General features: G+C 44.9%; 1 protein-coding gene across 5 annotated transcripts in view; it reads right to left on the bottom strand.

Moving 5' to 3' along the window:
- The window catches only part of LOC137643998 (zinc finger protein ZFP2-like), a 73,961-nt gene that overhangs the window by 33,088 nt on the left and 18,748 nt on the right, over positions 1–22,125 (bottom strand). For 3 of the 5 annotated variants that reach the window (XM_068376857.1, XM_068376855.1, XM_068376858.1), the window contains exon 2: positions 15,831–16,018. The exons of the other annotated variants lie outside the window; for them this stretch is intronic. The gene's annotated coding sequence lies outside the window, so the exon portion shown is untranslated. The remainder of the gene's footprint in view (positions 1–15,830; positions 16,019–22,125) is intronic. 5 annotated transcript variants of the gene reach the window in all.

The following is a 22,125-nucleotide window of genomic DNA, read 5'->3' as shown; positions in this document are numbered from 1 at the left end:
CAAAGCACAGGGCCCGAAACTGGTACACCACATCGTCGAAGACGAATCTCAGAAAAAGTTGGGAATCTGAGTGAATGGGGATGTGGAAGTAAGCGTCCCTTAGGTCGAGAGAGACCATCCAGTCTCCCTTTCTGACCGCTGCTAAGACTGACTTTGTGGTCTCCATGGTGAACTTCGTCTTTGTGACAAAGACATTCAGAGCACTGACGTCTAGCACCGGTCTCCAACCTCCTGTCTTCTTTGGTACTAGGAAGAGACGGTTGTAAAACCCCGGTGATTGAAGGTCCGAGACTTTGACCACCGCTCCCTTCTCTAGTAAAAGAGACACTTCCAGTTTCAGGGCTTGTCTCTTTGCTTCCTCTCGGTACCTGGGAGAGAGATCGATGGGGGACGTCGCTAGAGGAGGTCTGCGTACAAAAGGGATTTTGTACCCCTCTCTGAGCAACCTCACAGATTGTTGATCTGCGCCTCTCTTCTCCCAGGCTTGCCAGAAGTTCTTGAGTCTGGCACCTACTGCTGTCTGAAGTTGCGGGCAGTCAGACTCTGCCCCGCGAGGACTTGGATCCTTTCCTCTTTCCTCTCTTCCCTTCAGCACGAGCACCTCCCCTGCTGGGGGCTCTGCCACGAGAGGGCGGAATAAACCTGGACGCTGGAGTGTCTATCATAGGTCTAGCAGACAAGGCAGGCAAAGGGGGAACTTTGCAAGCCGAGGACGCAACTAAATCGTGGGTGTCCTTCTGCACTAAAGACAAGGCTATTTCCTTAACTAAGACTTCAGGAAACAAGCACTTAGACAAAGGCGCAAAGAGTAGCTCAGATCTTTGACATGGCGTCACTCCTGCTGATAGAAAAGAGCACAGAGACTCTCGTTTCTTTAGGACTCCTGACGTGAATGAGGCGGCAAGCTCGTTGGATCCATCGCGGACAGCCTTGTCCATGCAGGACATAATGAGTAAGGAAACATCCCTATCGGCAGATGAGATCTTCCTACTCAGGGCTCCCAAACACCAGTCCAGGAAGTTAAAAACTTCAAACGCCCTAAAGATGCCTTTAAGAAGGTGGTCCAGGTTTGAGGATGACCAACTAATCTTCGAGCGTCTCATGGCAAGGCGGCGGGGAGAGTCTACAAGACTTGAGAAGTCGCCCTGGGCAGAGGCAGGAACTCCCAAGCCGAGAACTTCTCCCGTGGCATACCACACGCTCGATCTAGACGAGAGTTTAGAAGGGGGGAAGGCAAAGGCCGTCTTCCCTAAACTCCTCTTGGATTCTAACCAATCGCCTAACAGCCGTAAAGCTCTCTTGGATGAGCGAGAGAGAACGAGTTTCGTAAAGGCTGGCATGGCAGCAGGAACGCCTAAAACAAACTCAGACGGCGGCAAACGAGGAGCCACAGAGATAAAGTGTTCAGGGATCAACTCTTTAAAAACAAGCATGACTTTTTTAAAGTCCATAGATGGTGGAACTGCTCTAGGCTCATCTAAATCTGAAGGCTGATCCTCAGGCTGAGGGTCAGCAACGTCCTCATCTGAAAGTTCCTCATCTGATAACTGATGAGAAAACGGCAAAGGGGTAGGCAACGTTTGACCCGCAGCGTCCGGCCGCACTGGTGCATAAGTGACGGAGCAGGACGCAGCGTCCTGAAACTGCTGAACAGTCTGGGAACTGTCAACAACAACAGGTGCGCGAGGACGCACAGCGTCCACCCGAGACTGCTGTAGACCGTCTGGGTTGTGCAGTCAACACCACACTGGGTTGCGGAGGTTGACGCACCGCGTCAAAACAAGTCAACTCTGATGGTTGGTGAACGTCCTGAACGTCACCAGTCGCATCAGTGAGTTGCCTAACGTCAACGTGCGGCTGGAAATCCACACGGGACCGCATCGGGGGAGGTACAACCCCAACTGGTTGACGTGAGAATGCTACATCAACGTCAACAGGACGCACAACAGAACGCTTGGATGGCTGACGGCCAGTATCTCCATGAGAAAAACGGCTAGGTTCAACGGAAACCTTCTCTGCGTTGTAGTCTTCCATAAGGGACGCAAGCTTAGACTGCATGTCCTGCAGTATAACCCATTTAGGGTCTACGGAAACGGGTGCGGTAACAGACGGGGTTAGCGACTGAGACGGCACAACTTTGCCTTGCTTAGGCAGCGAGCAGTCATCCGATGACGGCAACGGGTCCAAACTGTCCCAGTGACTACATCCGGGACGTTGGACTTGTCCTGAAGGGACCGACTTGCGTTTCAAAGGTCTAGAGACCTTGCTCCATGGTTTCTTACGTGAAACGCCTTCGGACGACGAGGTAAAAATGGGCTCTCTCGTCTTATGGTAGGGGCGATCTTGACGAGATACGCCTGATACCAAAGAGGGAACGTCTGTTCGCTGATCAAGGCCTCTCGAACCCATAAGTCGTACGACATTGCTTCTCCCCTGGGCTTGGGAGCTTGCAAGAGGTCCCGGACTAGGTGAACGACAGGCACGAACAGACGAACCCTCGGTCGCAACACTGTTCACAACACTTTGCGTAACACTAAGCACTTTCCCACTTTCCGCCGTGGCACTTGGGCACTTGAGTTCCTTGACGTCAGCCATGAGTTGATTACGGTCACTTGCTAAAGCCTCAACTCTCTCCCCCAAGGCATGAATAGCACGCATCATGTTTTGCATAGACGGCTCCTGAGTGCTAGGAGGGGGGTTAGGAACAACCACTACAGGGGAAGGATTAGGTTCAGGGGCATGTGGAGAGGAAAAATCTACGGACCTAGATGAACTTCTCCTTACCCTATCTCTCTCTAGTCTGCGTGTATATTTATCAAATTCGATCCAATCGAATTCCGAAAGGCCCACGCATTCCTCACACCGATCTCCCAATTGATAGGTTTTACCCCGACAATTGGAACAAACAGTATGAGGGTCGAGAGAAGCCTTTGGAAGACGCCTATTTCAGTCCCTAGCATTACACTTTCGAAACTTAGGTACTTGAGAAGGGTCAGCCATTTTGAATTAGTCAAAGAAAATTCCAAAAACAATCCAAGTCATCAACAAATAATCCGATTCAAAAAAAGAGTTCAAGAGTTTATGTTGAAGAAAAACACCTGTACTGCGATAGCTCAAACCAAATTAAAGTACTTCACCAAATATGATGGGAAAACTCCAGGTTCTACAGCGAGTAAAAGTACGTCTTGTCGTCAACGTCGACAGAGAAGAATTGAAGGTTGTGTTTACATTCGAGAGTGGTATCTGGCCGACAGTTGGCGCTGGTGGGCACACCCGCAACCTGCATAGCGATCGCTCACGAGTTTTTTAAGTATGTTGTCTGTCGAGCCGCAGAGTTGCAGCTACAGTGAACCCTCGCTACTTCGCGGTTCGACAATCGCGGATTCACCACTTCGCGGGGTTTTTCCATAACCCATATATATATATACATATCGCGGATTTTCCGGAAAATTCGAAAATACCGCGAAATCTGAAGACCCCCAAATACGATATTTTGTTACCTGTAATTCCATTAATACTGTAATTAGTAATATCTGCTCTTACTGATTGTTCATTGCATTACATATGATATATAATTCAGCACAGAAAGAAATAAAACACGAAAAGAGAATGTGATCATACGATAATTCAGTACGTAGTAAAATTAAATCGAACATGAAACGCAAATCAGATGCAGTCATACCATATTAGAATGGTGTGTACTGTAATGGATGTGCTTCTTTTCCATGAATCTTTTGTATGTATACGTACGTAGTACAGTACTGCATCCAATAATATTCTTTGTTGCAAAAATCACATTTCGAATAAGCGTACGAGGAGAGAGAGGGAGAGAGAGAGAGAGAGAGAGAGAGACAGAGAGAGAGAGAGAGAGAGAGAGAGACAGAGAGAGAGAGAGAGAGAGAGAGAGAGAGAGAGAGGCGTAAAATAGCGTACGTAAAGTGTGTATTATTATTATTGTTATTATTATTATTATTGTTGTTGTTGTTAATAAAATTATTATTGTTATTAATATTATCATTATTATTATTATTATTACTGTACAGTATTATTATCATTATTTATTATTATTACGGTATTGTACTTAATCTACGTACGTTCAGTATGCGCGGGGCATCTTCTATGAGTAGGTAACCAACGCATCATAGTACTGTAAGACGGGTTGTGATTGGTTCAAGCGCTGATAGATGACGAATCAGAACTCAAGTTTTGTTATCTAGCCTGTGATTGGTGTTTTGCCCGCATCTTCTACCCGCAGCATCAAAGTTCTCGCGGGGCTGGATCGTTCACTCTCTGTTACCGCGTATCGCTGAGTAGACGTTCTTAAGTTTGTGAAGTTTAATCTGTGCTGTGTGCGACCTTTTTAAGTTGAACTTTTTGTTACAGTACTGTACGTAAATCCTACTGTAATGGCTCCCAAGCGTTCTGCTTCTCTTAAGGCTGGTAGTGAGCCTAAACGCCACCGAAGGATGATGACGATAGCTGAGAAGGTTACGCTTCTCGACATGTTAAAAGATGGTAGAAGTTACGCGGCCGCCGGCCGCCATTTTGGCATCAACGAATCCACCGTTCGCTATATCAAAAAGGACGAGGCGAACATTAGAAAGACGGCTGCAATCACCTTTAGCAGATCAGCGAAGCGAGTCGTTACAACGCGTAATAAAACGATCGTACGCATGGAAGGTGCTTTAGCTGTGTGGATTGCCGACTGCCGGAAGAAGAACATAGCATTGGATACGAACACCATCCAAACAAAGGCTTTGAGTTTATATGAGAATTTTGCTGCAAAGGAACCTAAAGACGACGACGGCAACCATGCTGAAGATGATGATGATGCAGATGATCCTCAACCAGGGACATCCACTGATTCCCAGCCTCAGAAACGTTTTTCCGCAAGCAAAGGATGGTTCGCGAAGTTTCAGAAACGCTTCGCCCTGAAAAGCGTTTCCCTGCATGGGGAGTCTGCTTCCGCTGACACTGCCGCTGCTGAAACTTACGTGAACCAGACGTTCAAGAATATTATCGCCGAAGGTGGATACAAGCCGGAACAAGTCTTTAATATGGATGAGACTGGCTTGTTTTGGAAGAGAATGCCGTCGCGAACTTTCCTGTTCAAAGAGGAAGCCAAAGCCTCTGGCTTTAAGGCATTCAAGGATCGCGTTACCCTCGTGATGTGTGGCAATGCTGCTGGATTTTTGTTAAAGCCGGGGCTTATTTATAAGTCGAAAAATCCTCGCGCTTTGAAAAATAAAAATAAGAATCTCCTTCCCGTGTACTGGATGCATAATCAAAAAGCATGGATTACGAAGATGCTGACCTCCAACTGGTTCCACCAGTGTTTTATCCCGCAAGTCAGTAAATATCTCTTAGAGAAGGGCTTGCCATTCAAGATCCTTCTCCTTATGAATAACGCTGGTGGACACGCAACTGACCTGTCGCATGAGGGCATTCAGGTTGAGTTCCTGCCACCCAACACCACGTCATTAATTCAACCGATGGACCAGGGGGTTATCAGGGCGTTCAAGGCCCTCTACACGAAGAATACCTTGGCGGACCTCGTTGCGTGTGTGGATGCTGCCCAAGATGACGAGGATGAAGATTTTAACTTGAAGGCGTACTGGCGGCAGTACACCATAGCCACGTGCCTGCAGAATATTCAGAAGGCACTTCAAGAGATGAAACCTGCAACCGTGAATGCGAGCTGGAAGAAGTTGTGGCCCGATATTGTTTACGACGACAAGGGATTTACTCCGTCGGAAATCCAACACTCTGTGCAGTTGGCTGCCATAATTGGAGGTGACGGGTTTGGCGACATGACGACTGAAGACGTCGACGAGTTGTTGGACTGCCATTCCCAGCCCCTAACTGACGCAGACCTCGAAGACCTGACGAAATCAGCAAGTGAGGAAGAGAGTGATACCCAGGAAGAGACCCAAGAAAATGTCAAAGAAACGGGCTTAACATTAGAACGGCTTGCCAAGGCCTGCAACCACGCGAAGGAGTTGAAAGAAATGTTGCAAGAGTGGGACGAGGATATGGTTCGCTCGATGCAATTCTGCAACAAGGTTGATGACATAATGACTCCCTACAAAATGCTCTTGGATCGAAAAAAGAAGCAGCGGCAACAACTTCCGATCACAATGTTCTTCCAGCCTCGCAAAAAAGAGCCAGTTCCTCCTGCTAGTACGCCTTCGGAAGAAATTGAAGTTTCCCAGGAAGAAGTTGAAGAGGTGTCTCAGGAAAAGACACCTCCGTCTGAAGAGACGTAAAATACTATCATTGGCTGCACAGTAGAACACATCATCAGCTTCATCATCATCATTTCTACTGTGCAGCAAATTCATCGCCATCACCATTCAAGTTTTTCTTCAACTTCTTTCGTGGTGAGTACAGTAACAATCTTTATTTTTTACTTTAATATTCTTACTGCCTGTTTTATAGTTTAGTAATGTACGTACTGTATGCATTAAGTTAAAGGGAAGGTTTTAAAAGTCTACATGTTGTAACCTATCATATTTTTTTTGTTTAAAATTTACATTTACGTACGTAAAACAATCTCTCTCTCTCTCTCTCTCTCTCTCTCTCTCTCTCTCTCTCTCTCTCTCTCTCTCTCTCGTAAATTGTTTTCCTGCTTTGCTACGTACAATACTGTATAATTTATATTTGTAAGGTAACATATTTTGTAAATGCTTTTACTGTAAATACTGTATGTACTGTATCATTATTTATCACTATCATCATGCGCGTTAAATGCCTTGTTTGTTCTGAGCGTGGTTGTTTACTGAGCGTACACGCCGTCGTTTCAGGCGGCGTCATAAAGAAAAACATTTCATTTGGAAGTCCTAAGAAAAATACGTAAACTAAAACATTGGTAATAAACAAATCAACATACAGTACAGTACTGTACTGTATAATCAATATAATCGATGCAAAAACTAACCTATACATATATGTGTACTGTACACTAAATGAATTTGTTTCTTCATTATGATCAGAGATGAACGTAAACAAAACATTGGTTGCCATTTTTTATCGTGCTTTTTAGGTGTTTAGGAAACGCATGATATAAAATCGCCTTTAATATTTGTGCCTGTTTTAGTTTAGGGTGCTGTAGTACATGCATTAAGTGTTCTGTACATTAAAGGGTGGTTTGTTAACAGTACTACGTACAAGGGAAGGTTTTAAAAGTCCGAATATACATGTTAAATAAATAGGTAAATATGTTATTTTGATAATAAAATAAATTTTTTAATATACTTACCCGGTGATTACAATAGCTGCAACTCTGTTGCTCGACAGAAAACTCTAAGGTAAAATTCGCCAGCGATCGCTACACAGGTTGCGGGTGTGCCCAACAGCGCCATCTGTCGTCCAGATACCCAGTACTCAATGTAAACAAAGAACTCAATTTTCTCCTTGTCCCACTGCGTCTCTATTGGGGAGGAAGGGAGGGTCCTTTAATTTATAATCACCGGGTAAGTATATTCAAAAATTTATTTTATTATCAAAATAACATTTTTCAATATTTAACTTAGCCGGTGATTATAATAGCTGATTCACACCCAGGGGGGTGGGTAGAGACCAGCAAAATATGTTTACATTATTATGAGCTAAGAATTTTTATTTCATTTTAGAAGTTATCAAAATAACAAAAACAAAATGAATAGGTACCTGGTAAGGAAGTCGACTTGAACAATTACTCTGCCTTTTTAAGTACGTCTTCCTTACGGAGCCTCGCGATCCTCTTAGGATGCTGATCGACCCCTAGGATCTGAAGTATCAAGGGTTGCAACCCATACAACAGGACCTCATCAAAACCCCTAATCTAGGCGCTTCTCAAGAAATGACTTTGACCACCCGCCAAATCAACCGGGATGCGAAAGGCATCTTAGCCTTCCGGACAACCCAAAAACAACAATAAAAACATTTCAAGAGAAAGATTAAAAAGGTTATGGAATTAGGGAATTGTAGTGGTTGAGCCCTCACCCACTACTGCACTCGCTGCTACGAATGGTCCCAGAGTGTAGCAGTCCTCGTAAAGAGACTGGACATCCTTAAGATAAAAAGACGCGAACACTGACTTGCTTCTCCAATAGGTTGCGTCCATTATACTTCGCAGAGATCTATTTTGTTTAAAGGCCACGGAAGTTGCGACAGCTCTAACTTCGTGTGTCCTTACCTTCAGCAAAGCTTGGTCTTCCTCACTCAGATGGGAATGAGCTTCTCGTATTAACAGTCTGATAAAATAGGATAAAGCATTCTTTGACATAGGCAAAGATGGTTTCTTAACTGAACACCATAAAGCTTCAGACAGGCCTCGTAAAGGTTTAGTTCGTTTTAAATAGAACTTAAGAGCTCTCACAGGGCATAAGACTCTTTCTAGTTCATTTCCAACCATATTCGATAAGCTTGGAATATCGAACGATTTCGGCCAAGGTCGAGAAGGCAGCTCGTTTTGGCTAGAAAACCAAGTTGTAGAGAACATGTAGCCATTTCAGATGAAAATCCGATGTTCTTGCTGAAGGCATGAATCTCACTGACTCTTTTAGCTGTGGCTAAGCATACCAGGAAAAGTGGGTTAAGGTGAGATCTTTTAGGGAGGCTGATTGTAGCGGCTCGAACCTGTTTGACATGAGGAATCTTAGTACCACGTCTAAATTCCAACCAGGTGTAACCAAACGACGCTCCTTCGTGGTCTCAAAAGACTTAAGGAGGTCCTGTAGATCTTTATTGTTGGACAGATCTAAGCCTCTGTGACGGAAGACTGATGCCAACATGCTTCTGTAACCCTTGATAGTGGGAGCTGAAAGAGATCGTTCTTTCCTCAGGTATAAGAGGAAGTCAGCTATTTGGGTTACAGAGGTACTGGTCGAGGATACAGATACTGACTTGCACCAGTTTCGGAAGACTTCCCACTTCGATTGGTAGACTCTAAGGGTGGATGTTCTCCTTGCTCTAGCAATCGCTCTGGCTGCCTCCTTCGAAAAGCCTCTAGCTCTCGAGAGTCTTTCGATAGTCTGAAGGCAGTCAGACGAAGAGCGTGGAGGCCTTGGTGTACCTTCTTTACGTGTGGCTGACGTAGAAGGTCCACCCTTAGAGGAAGAGTTCTGGGAACGTCTACTTGCCATCGAAGTACCTCGGTGAACCATTCTCTCGCGGGCCAGAGGGGAGCAACTAGCGTCAACCTTGTCCCTTCGTGAGAGGCAAACTTCTGCAGTACCTTGTTGACAATCTTGAACGGAGGGAATGCATATAGGTCTAGATGTGACCAATCTAGGAGAAAGGCATCTATATGAACTGCTGCTGGGTCCAGGATTGGTGAGCAATATATTGGGAGCCTCTTGGTCATCGAGGTTGCGAAGAGATCTATGGTTGGCTGGCCCCAGGTGGCCCAAAGTCTCTTGCATACATCCTTGTGGAGGGTCCATTCTGTTGGAATGATTTGTCCCTTCCGACTGAGACAATCTGCCATGACATTCAAGTTGCCTTGGATGAACCTCGTTACTAGCGAAATGTTTAGACCTTTTGACCACATGAGCAGGTCCCTTGCGATCTCGTACAACGTCAGTGAGTGGGTCCCTCCTTGCTTGGAGATGTACGCCAAAGCCGTGGTGTTGTCCGAGTTCACCTCCACCACTTTGCCTTGAAGGAGAGACTTGAAGCTTTTCAAGGCCAGATGAACTGCCAGTAGCTCCTTGCAGTTGATATGCATTGTCCTTTGACTCGAGTTCCATATTCCCGAGCATTCCCAACCGTCTAATGTCGCGCCCCAGCCTACGTCCGATGCGTCCGAGAAGAGAACGTGGTTGGGAGTCTGAACAGCCAGGGGCAGACCCTCTCTGAGGCTGATACTGTCCTTCCACCATGTCAGGCAAGACTTCATCTTCTCGGAAACGGGGATAGAGACCGCTTCTAGCGTCTTGTCCTTTTTCCAGTGAAATGCTAGGTGATATTGAAGAGGACGGAGGTGTAGTCTTCCTAATGACACGAACTGTTCCAGGGATGATAGCGTCCCTATCAGACTCATCCACTTCCTGACTGAACATCGTTCCTTCTTCAGCATCTTCTGGATGGATAGCAGGGCTTGATCTATTCTGGGGGCTGATCGTCTTGTTGTTCAGCAACGTCCTCATCAGAGGGTTCCTCATCCGAAAACTGATGAGGAAACGGCAACGGAGTGGGCAACGTCTGACTCGCTGAGTCCGGTCGCACTGGTGGATGCGTGACGGAGCCAGACGCAATATCATGGAACTGCTGCACAGACTGTGAACTGTCAACAACCATGGGTGCGCGAGGAAGCACAGCGTCAACCCGAGACTGTCTAGACCGTCTGGGTTGTGCAGTCAACACCCTACCGGGTTGCTGAGGTTGACGCACTGCGTCAAAACAAGTCACCTCTGATGGTTGTTGAACGTCCTGAACGTCAACAACCACCTCCGAGCGTCGCTTAACGTCAACGTGCGGGTGGCAACCCACACTGGGTCGCATCGGTGGAGGAACCACCTCAACTGGCAGACGCGAGTAGGTTACCTCAGCGTCAACAGGGCGCACAACCGACCGGTTGGAAGGTTGTTGGCCAGAAGGTTCGGTAGCAACCTTCTCCGCATTAAAGTCCTCTATCAAGGACGCAAGCTTGGACTGCATGTCTTGCAGCAAAGCCCATTTAGGGTCTACGGGAGCAGGTGTGGCAACAGACGGGGTTAGCGACTGAGGCGGTACCGTTTACCATCCCTGAAAGCCTTGTTATGCGTGACCTAATTGTACAGCAAAACTTCAAGCTCGAAAACAGCTGAGAAGTTGACCTGTAAACAACTTGGAGCGTCTCCTGGCCAGGCGCCAGGGAGAGTCTACGAGAATTGATAAGTCTATCTGAGCAGAGGCATGAACTCCCAAGCCGAGAACTTCTCTCGTGTCATATCAGACTCTCGCTCTATAAACCAGTTTAAAAGAAGGGAAAGCAAAGGCTGTATCCCCCAAACTCCTCCTGGTGAAAAACCAGTCGCCTAGCAAACGTAACGCTCTCTAGGAGAGCAAGAGAGCACTAGCTTAAAAACAACGGCTTCGAAGTAGCTAGGCCTAGTGTAAGCTCTGACGTTTAGGCAAACGAGGAGCAGCAGTTACAAAAAGATCCGGACAAAGATCCTTAAAAAAATCATCATGATTTAATTAAAGTCCATAGGAGGCGAAGCAGCTTTAGGCTCCTCTCCATCTGACAGAGTCCTCAAGGGAATATCAGTAGGAGGGAGAACAGCAACTTCCTCATCTACAGGAACCTTGTCCGATAAAAGCTGAGTCTCAAGCAAGGGAGAGACCTACCATGGTGGCAATGCTTTACAAGCAGAGTCCACACTCACTGGTGCATTAGTAGCGGACCAGAACGCAACGTCATGTAACTGCTTGACAGTCTGTGAACTGTCAACAACTGAACTGTCAACCACAACAGATGCGTGAGGACGCACAGCGTCCACTCGAGACTGCTTTGACTGCCTAGACTGAGCAGTCAAAACAACTCTAGAATGCGGAGGTTGACGCACAGCGTCAAAACAAGTCAACTCCGATTGTTAGTGAACGTCTTGAACGTCAACAGGAGCATCAGCAAGTGGCCTAACGTCAAAATGCGGCTGAAAAACCACACGAGACCGCATCGAGTGTGGTTCTAAACAACCTGACTGACGTGACTAAGCTACGCCAACGTCAACAGTAAGCACAAAGGAACGTTAGGTTGGCTGAAAGCCAGGATATCGATGAGATAAACGGCTAGACTCAACGGACTAATCGGCAGAATAGTCTTCCATTGGGGAGGCAAGCATATACTGCATGTCTTGCCACACAACCCATTAAGGATCAACGGAAATGGTTGTGGTAAGAGACGAGGGTAACGTCTGTGACCGCAACACTTTGCCTACAAAAAAAAGACTCTCGGAGTCTGTGTTACGCTTTTGTTAGGCGGCGAGCAGTTATCCGATGACTGCATAGGGTCAGAGCTGTCCTAATGGTTGTAACCAGGACGCTGGACCTGTCCTGAAAGGACTGACTTTCGCTTAAGGGCTTCGAAACCTTGTGACAGGTTTCTTATGCGAAAAGCCTTCGGATGACGAGGAGAAGCAACGTCTCTCTCGTCTTATGGTAGGGGAGATCTTGGTAAGATACACCCGATACCATAGAGGGAAAACGTCTGTTCGTTGGTCAAGGCCTCTCGAACCCATAAGTCGTTTGACATTACTTCTCCCCTGGGCTTGGGAGCATGTAAGAGGTCCCGGACTAGGTGAACGACAGGCACGAACAGACGAACCCTCGGACGCAACACTGTAACACTTTGCGCCTCGGACGCAACACTGTAACACTTTGCGCATATCACTTTATCACTTCGATTTTCTGTTTTGCACTTATTTCTACCTGAAACACGCAATTCTACCCTTCATTAAAAGGTAGTAATTGCGAAATCAATCGTATAATGCAAGCTCATTAATACCAGCAAAAAACAGAAAACATATTTTAAGATAAAAAAATCAGTGGCTGGGAAAGAGACTAAACACTAGTTCATATAACTACGTTTTCAATCTCTCACCACACATAGCCTGGGGACGAGAATAAAAAACTAAAAACGTTTTATCCTTCCTCCCCGTACAGCGACTAGGGACGCGAGTAACACGAGAACAACGTTACCCGCTTGAACGGAACGTTTTCTCTCCTCTCTCTCCCTCCGTCTCTATCTCTCTCTCTCTTTCTCTCTTGATTTCGCACCTAAGAGAAGAGCCCAATTATATTTCGTCAAAAAAAACATGTTATTTGACTAAAGGAAAAAACTGAAAGGTTTTTCAAATAAAAAGTTCCTTTAAATTAGAATTTAAAACATTAAAGCTAAGAAAGAATGAACAAAACGTCAGAATCGATTTACTCTTACTGCAAAGTGAAACCGTGATACACTCTCTCTCTATCGTAACGATAGAGCGCATGTTGAACGTCCTGAACGTCAACAACTGCGTAGCATAAATAAACTAAACGTTAGTTCATCTTTGAAAACAGTACGAAGACTATCAAAGAAATTCTTTCATAAAATATTACATTTAACAAGTTTTAAATCCTTAGCTCTTTAAAAGCTAATTACGATATAAAGGGCTCAACGTTGATTAACTTCGGTTTCCAAGTTAGGACCGCCTACTCTCAGGAAGGGTCTATATAAACAAAACATTAAAATTATTTTTATATGTTTATAATAAATGGAAAGTTAATCGAAGAGGCCTAATAAAGGCGGAGAGATATAAAATATATAGAGGAAAATCTATAACGTGATATAATTACTAAAAGCCTAAACACACTTCCGCTAAGGGAAGGGTCGGCCATTTAAAAGTGAAAGAAAGTTCATACTCTCTTTGTCACCATAATTAAATCTATCCAAAACGAGTTCAAGATTTAAGATGAAGATAAAACACCTGCATAGCGAAAGCTCAAAACTAGAATAGTGTACTTCACCAATTAGTTGTGAAAACAAAACCAGTTTAGCAACAGCGAATAAGCACATCTTGTCGGGAGCACGACAGAGAGAAAATTGAGTTCTTTGTTTACATTGAGTACTGGGTATCTGGACGACAGATGGCGCTGTTGGGCACACCCGCAACCTGTGTAGCGATCGCTGGCGAATTTTACCTTAGAGTTTTCTGTCGAGCAACAGAGTTGCAGCTATTATAATCACCGGCTAAGTTAAATATTGAAAAATTATGTCACTACTTCGCGGGTTTTCACCTATCGCGCCCGCGTCTGGAACCTATCTACCGCGATAAACGAGGGTTCACTGTATTATATATTCACCGGCTAAGTTAAATATTTAAAAATGTTTATCCATTTATTCTAAACAGAACAAGCTAAAAATTAAAATAGCCAAAATTAAAGAGGCAGCAAGAGTATATCTTTACTGCTTCCAGCCAGAATCAAAAGAGAATGTCTGGATGACTGACAGGGTGGTTGGGCTTCCCCGTCACCTGTTGGTAGTTAGCTACCTTGCTAGAATTCAAGAGTGGTTCAAGTCTTCACTAAAGCCATAATCCTATTAAAAGATGATGGTTTGTATCCATGGATGAACAAATAAAATTTGTCATTTCTTTTACAAAATAATTTTATAAATGCCTTTTTTTACTGTTATTTACTTAGTAAAGCTGGCACCATTAAGAATTATAGCTTAGTAACTCAGGATTCCTAAATACCCGTAACTGCCTATTGTTCAAATGCTGTATGCTAAAGGAAACTGACACTAAATCTTCCCAACCACAGCAAGCATGTACTAAGGAACATGCCACAATGGTTAGAAATTCACTGGAAATCATGAAATATTTATGTAAGCACTATGATAAATCAATCTCGTTAATAAATGTACACAATAATGCATGAAACCAAAAGCTATCAATAACTACCTTAGCAAGGGTCTAAAGAAAAGCTGAACATAGCAGATGAGTTCTCTGGCCTCTCCTCCATCCTGTGCACTTTCTATCTGAGCTCTCATTAGATCTAGGTGTCAATCTGTCCCTTTTTCCCTTGAGTTCTTTATACTTGTTGTACCTACAGATCCTTGTACTATATTTCCATTGCTACTGTTTCATCACATGTACAAAACATTTCAACAATCGAGAATTCAGTCTGTTTTCCTGTAGCTCGCTTAACACCACATCTTTTCGTTACTTCTCCATTCATAATACATTACTATTTCCCACTGCACTCTGACCATGATCCCAGCATTATTTAATCACAAATTTTCAAAATCTCCTCTATTTTCTTTCCCAATGCCCATGTTTCCACCACACAGCCATATGTATCCACAAAAGGTCTTTGCCCTCTCTACTAATAGGATATTTGTTTAAACCAACCCCATCAGTTTATGTATGGCTATTTTGCAGTTCTCAGATAAACTCAAGGTAAGAAGGAAAAAGGGTAATGAGCGTTTGTTATTCATTACGTAAATTCTGCAGGTTCCATTCTACATCCTCCAACTAGGATTGTAGAAGGTGCTGCCAAAACTGAATTACATTACTTTCATTGGATTTTAAAGGATCTTGTAGACAATGTTTTGTGTACTTGAAAAAGACAGCAGTAATTGTAACACTGACTATAGAGAGGGACTTTCGTAAAATTTCTCTAGAGTTCTTTGGAGCATAAAAGGATGGGTTATGCAATACATCTATCAAGCACACAAGAGCTGCAAATGCAGAAGTAAACTGATGGACTTGGATTACATCGTTTAGATTTTCCTTCTAAATCTAATACAATGCTATGTTTACATAATAAAAAGGGCTTTCCTCTCGACCACACTTCTTGTCCAAATAACACAGGGAATGAGTTACTATCACTATTAACACTAAGGGGTGTCTGGTTAAGTGTGGATGAATTTTTTTATCATGTGTATCTCTGAGAAATCCTGACTACAGATATAGACATATCTAACCAATGGGTTTACATTAAATAACATTTAATCTTTAAAAATTTATTCCTACTGACTGGTACAGTAGTTTAGCTATGCCATTCCATTTAATACATGTTGTAGCTACCTTCTTTCTTACAGTCTCATTTCTTCCAAAGGTAGAAAAAAAGTTCTTCGTCTTCTAAAACTTGTCCATATACCCACACATGGTTCTTACCTTCCCATTCTTCCCCATCCACATTTGAAAGTATACTTTGGGCATCAACTAAAATAAATTACTTAAAGTATATTTTCTAATTCTAGGCATCTCTTGCAAAATAACCAAGTAAATTTAGTGAACAGTACAAAAAATTATTAATTTCCAAAATACAGTTACTCTCTCCTTCCTTTCCAGTCACCATAGCCTTCGTTTTACTGTACTTACATTAATTTTCAATCCTTTCCTCTCCATTTCACTCTTCCACCTTTTAAAAATTTCCATGACCTCTTCCTTAGAATTTGATGTTAACATTATGTCATCCTCATTAAGCAGCTCCCAGGGGCCTCCTATTCTGCACTCCTTTATAGCTTCCTCCATTAATATGATAAACAGCAAAGGGCTCAGGGCTGATCCTTGATTAATACACAAATAATACAGTAATAAATAAATACCATAACTTCAATTAACAAACAAAAACCACAAAATATAAAGTAATATTTACATATTCTAAATATACAAACAGGTCCTTTAATAAGAGTATGATTTTGGCAAAGCTGGAAATGACTGTTCAAACTTCTAACGAAGTGTTTTATTTGCTGCAGGGTGGAGGGTAGGCCTTGCAACATTTATTTTGACCTAGGATTTGAGGAAGGCATTAAATTTGTATAGTTAGGAAAACTACAAATTACTTTAAAATTTATGATATATTCCTACACAAATAAAAACCATTATCCTTTAACAGGAGGAAAGATGTCCCTATATTCAACTGGCTGGTTTACTATCCTGAGAAAGGTCAAGGCACTTTGATTTTGCAACTGGAGCAAAAGTCATGACTCCTGTAACCCTCCTAACAGCTAGAGCATGAAGTTGTCGCAGGTGTTATGCTATGTCCCTAACAGGTGACTGGTGAATGGCCAAGGAAGAACTTATATCCATAAGGATATTTTATCTGAATGTATGGTCATCCTCCCCTTCATCTGCAAGAATGGGGGAGATACTGCAATACAAAACTTAATCTGTAAAGAAAAGTTACTCAATCATGAGGCTCATATGCATCTAACGTTCAGTCCAGCACATAGTGGAGCAACTGCTGCACCCCAAGGGAGGGGAAGAGAGAAAAGGCCAGTCATTCTTACCTCTCCTTCTAGACTTATGTCACACAAATGCTATCTTGGGTGAGATGCTTCTTGTCCTGTAAGAAAGCTAAGTTTGCAACACAATTGGTCGAGTAGTTACCAGTGGACCAAGAGTAATGTTATCCATGGACATGTCAGTATAATCACAGAGATAGTGGACACTAAAGGTTGTTTTGGGGACCCTGCCTTCAAGGCCTGCACCACTGACAGGCTCTTCCTGACAGTTAGGGTAGATCTGATATCTCTGCCTTCGTGCAGTCGAACTTGGGATGGTCCTTCCACCCTCTCATTGAATATGCATTTCTGACTGTCTATTTTCTGATGTCTTATTTACCCCTCCAGCACTGAAATTGAGTCGGGTGCTCCACATGGTGACGAGTTCTCCTTTGGTAGCATCGTTGCATTTTCGTGTTTTCACAGGAGTCATTCTGATCCCCGGTAATTACTTTTTGTAAAGAGGTGGAGAAGGACTCGAATCTGTGGTCATGAACAGCTAGATTCTAGGTCTTTGAAACAAATGCCAGATCAAAGGTGAAGGAGACCCGTTTTCAGAAAGTCTTGTGACATGCTAAATGTCATATGACTTATCACCTACTTGCTATACTGAAGCTAAGGCTGTTGAGAAGATCCTATCTTATGCTCATCTCAAGCCTCATTCAATGTCCGCTTTGGAAATCTGAGAACTTGAATGTCATCCCATTCAGGGGTTGAGTTCTTAAGGAAGGCACAGCTGTTCAAAGTTCCTCATGACCCTAAACCATTCTCCCCCAAAGATTAAAGGTTTAAACTCTTCAGACTGAAATCTGGCTAAAGGTTGAGTTACAGCCTTTTACCACAGATACTGAGAGGATCTTTCAACAAAAAAAGAAGAGGATATCCACAATACACTGCAAACTAGAGAAGTATCTATCCCCTTCTACGACATCAATCGTAAAAGATGGGCAGTTCTCTCATTACCTAGATGAGGAGCATCTACAGATCTGGATACTATTTGGCTTGTGGTCACATTGGGGACCACCAGGATCACCCTTAGGACCATTGTCATTAACAGTCTTTCGCGTAATCAGCAAATCAAGCGGAAAAGCTTATGCGTCCAGATTGTCCCAGGGATGTTGGGAGGTGTCCTCAAACACTGCTAATGGGTCCGGAACTGGAGACTATAATACTGTTACTGTATTTTCTTATTCAACAAAAAAGCAATTGGGTCTTCTGCCGGTGATCACTGAAGAGCAAGATGTAGGGATCACTGTGACAATACACTATGTCCCTGGCAGTTAAGTGTGTCTGCTAGAACATTCCTCTCTCCTGGAATGAGCCTTGCGGACTTCTCTACGAGGTTGTCGGCTGCCAAGGTGTGCACCTGCTTTGCCAAATAGCAAAGGGTATTTGAAAAACTGTAGTAAACCCTTACTTGTTGACTGCAGGGTGTCCTAGAAAACTCTCGTGGAAAGATTGCAATGCCAGTAATGCTGTTTGCATTCCCAGCAGGTTGATATACTGTAAAGGTGTTTTCTTCCCTATACCAACCCCACAAGGCGGTCAGATTCCTCAGATGTATGCCCCACCAGTCCAAATCGTCCTTAGCACCTTCCTGAGGTCAAGAAAACACAGCAGGGAAGGAGGAGAGCACCCCTCTCCTAAACATTCATTGGCAACAAATCCTATCTTCTCCTACAGAGCAGTAGTAATGACTAAAAAGTACCGACTTCCTAAGGATCACTTTGCAGTCATTGTAGAAAGGCTACACTCACAGTGGGATGAACAGCAAAAGCCGTGACACCAGGCAGGAACATGTGTGATGCGGATAACGGCAGGTTTGTGTAATTAACTATCACATCTACAGTTTACTGTATCTGGAAAACAATTGCATATCCTTGTCTTCTTCCTTTAACATCCCTCGAACATGACGATCTGCGAGCATATTTGTTCAATGTACTGTAAAATGACAAGTTCGTAGATAATTTGTATTTTTCCTAAACATACAAACCTTAGCTATTTCAATAGGGTATTACTTTCGGCGTAGCTGAATGATGAGCCATTAGATTTTTAACGAGGGTTAACTACCCCCCGCGCTAGTTAGCGAGGGGGTAGGGGAGGGGTAGCTAGCTACCCCTCCCCCCTCACACACCGATGAACTGATTCACTTCGCTTAGAGGTAGGACTTCACGGGGGACAGGGCTGGCAGGCAAGTATGATTAAATAGCTAAGGTTTGTATGCTTAGGAAAAATACACAAATTATCTACAAATTTGTCATTAGTTCCGTAACCGAAATACAAACCACGCTATTTAAATAGGGTGACTTAACCCTTAGGTAGGGTGGTAAGTCCCAGCCTTATTGGCTTTGGCTTTGCCCAGGGACTCAGAATCCGAGTGTGTAGCACTCGAGATAAAAGAGTCCCTGCACCTCGCAAGTCCCTTACTCTACAAGGAACGTGCAGCCTACATAAGCTTGTGTGTGAAGGAATGAAGTGTGACTCATCCTAGGAAGTTGACCTGGAATCCTTTAGATGGAAACTTTAGGCTAGGACTCTCCCAATACCACCTCGTCAGGGTATGGGGACGTGACAGTATTAGCTTCATACTAGGAACACAAGGAAGCATGGTTTACCAGCAGTGGTTTGAGGTCAGCTGTGCAGAAAACCCAGGATCCTGCTTTCCCCAAGAGAGGGGAGGATGAAGAAAAGAGTAAGGGCCAGGCATACTTTTGCATTCATGCAGACTAAAACCGAGTAACAATGCCCTCAACCTTCTGCTACTTGTCCATTAAGGAGCCTGAGGTTAGACCAGCTGTTGTGCAGCCACCACAGGGCCGATAGAGAACGTATCAAGCCTCCTGTGGGTCACGTCCTGCAGGTAGTGGGCTGTGAAGGTCGTTTGACGCTTCCAGACCCCAGCTTGTAGAACCTGCGTCACTGAGTAATTTCTCTTGAATGTCAGGGACATAGCGATGCCTCTGACATTGTGTGCTCTAGGGCGACGTGATGGAGGAGGGTCTGGATTCAGGGAATGGTGGATGACCCTGCGAATCCATGCTGAGATGGTGTTCTTAGTGACCCTCCTCTTCGTCCTTCCTGTACTCACAAACAATGCTTGCACTCGAGGACGAACTGCAGCTGTTCTCTTAAGATAGAGCCCCAGACTCCTTACTGGGCACAGTAGGAGATGGTCTGGGTCAAATGTACAGAACTGAGACTCGAAATCCGGAAGGAGTCGAACCGTGGGTCCGGAACCCCAGGATTTTGAGTCTTAGTCATAAACTCAGGGACGAACCTGAACGTTACCTCCCCCCATCCCCTTGAATGGGCGACGTCGTACGAGAGACCATGAAGTTCACTGACTCGCTTGGCTGAGGCCAATGCGAGTAGGAACACCGTCTTCCAAGTCAGGTGACGATCAGAAGCCTAGCGTAATGGTTCGAACGGAGGTCTCTTAAGAGACCTGAGGACTCGAACCACGTTCCATGGAGGAGGTCTCACTTCCGACTCAGGGCAGGTAAGCTCGTAGCTTCGTATGAGTAGAGAAAGTTCTAGCCAGGAGGAAATGTCCATTCCTTTCAACCTGAAGGCCAGGCTTAAGGCTGAGCGATAGCCTTTCACTGCCGAGACTGAAAGGCGCATTTCTTCCCGGAAATGCACAAGAAACTCCGCTATTGCTGGAATAGTAGCATCGAAGGAAGAGATACCCCTTCCACGACACCAACTACAGAAGACTCTCCACTTCGCCTGGTAGACCCCTGCGGATGACTTTCGCAGGTGCCGAGACATCTTTTCCGCAACTTGTTGCGAAAAGCCTCTCTCTGTGAGGAGATGCTGGATAGTCTCCAGGCGTGAAGCCGAAGCGATGCTACGGCTTTGTGGAAGATGTTGCAGTGTGGTTGCTTGAGTAGCTTGTGTCGTGGAGGAAGTTCTCTCGGGAGTTCCGTCAGGAGCTGCAGAAGGTCCAGGAACCACTCTGCATGATGCCATAGCGGAGCTATTAAGGTCATTGACAGGTTGACCGTTAGTCTGGTCTTGTTGAGCACCCTTCTCATCAGACAGAACGATGGGAAGGCGTAAACGTCGATGTTGTCCCACCGTTGTTGGAAGGCATCTTGCCAGAGTGCCTTGTGGTCCGGGACTGGGGAATAGTACAGCGGAAGCTTGAAGTTCAAGGCTGTCGCGAACAGGTCCACCGTCGGGGAACCCCACAAAGTCAGGACTTTGTTGGCTACTAGAGGATCCAAAGACCACTCGGTACTCACTATCTGCGATGCTCTGTTCAGACTGTCGGCGAGCACATTCCTCTTGCCCGGAATGAAGCGAGCCGATAGTGGAATCGAGTGGACTTCGGCCCATCTCAGTATTTCTACTGCAAGATGGGATAGCTGTTGTGAAAAGGTATCTACCTGCTTGTTGATGTAAGTCACTACCATGGTGTTGTCGCACATCACCACCACGGAGTGACCCGCCAGGGTCTGTTGGAACTGTTGAAGTGCCAGATATACGGCCTTCATCTCTAGCAGATTTATGTGGAGGCTCTTTTCTGATTCTGACCATAGGCCTGAGATCCTGGGGTTCAGAACGTGGGCCCCCCCCCTTCTTTTGAAGCGTCCGAGAACAGCATTAAATCCCGGGGGAGAACGAGAAGATCCACTCCCTTTTGGAGGTTTCCGTCTGTCACCCACCACTGAAGGTCCATCCGTTCCGCAGGACCCATGGGGACCATAATGTCCGGGGAATAGTGGCCTTGATTCCACCGGGACTTGAGCCGCCATTGCAGGGATCTCATCCTGAGGCGGCCGTTTGGAACTAGACGGGCCAACGAGGAAAAGTGACCTAGGAGACGTAACCACGATTGGGCTGGAAGCTCTTCTCGTCTGAGGAAAGGATCTGCGACCCTCCTCAGCCTTGCTATCCTGTCGTCTGAAGGAAAGGCTTTGTGGAGATTGGTGTCCAATATCATGCCTAGATATACCAGTCGTTGAGATCGAAGCAGAGAAGACTTCTCGAGATTTACCATGATCCCTAGGTCTTGGCAAAGTCCCAGAAGCTTGTCTCGGTGTCGAAGAAGGGTCGACTCCAAGTCTGCCAGGATCAGTAAGTCGTCCAGATAGCGGAGGAGACGGATGCCGATCCTGTGTGCCCACGAAGATATCAGGGTGAACACTGGTGAATACCTGGGGTGCTGTGGAGAGACCGAAACACAGCACCTTGAACTGGTAGATCTTGTTGTCTAGGCTGAATCTTAAGTACTTCCTGAAAGACGGATGGATTGGGATCTGGAAGTACGCGTCCTTCAGATCCAGTGTACACATGAAGTCTTGCGGTCTCACTGCAAGTCTGACTGTGTCTGCTGTCTCCATGCTGAACGGAGTTTGTTTGACAAACTTGTTCAGAGCTGAGAG

This window comes from Palaemon carinicauda, chromosome 7 (genome assembly GCF_036898095.1).
Source record: "Palaemon carinicauda isolate YSFRI2023 chromosome 7, ASM3689809v2, whole genome shotgun sequence".
Taxonomy (NCBI): domain Eukaryota; kingdom Metazoa; phylum Arthropoda; class Malacostraca; order Decapoda; family Palaemonidae; genus Palaemon; species Palaemon carinicauda.
Note: the sequence above shows the minus strand (reverse complement) of the source record. Positions and strands in the feature narration are given on the sequence as shown.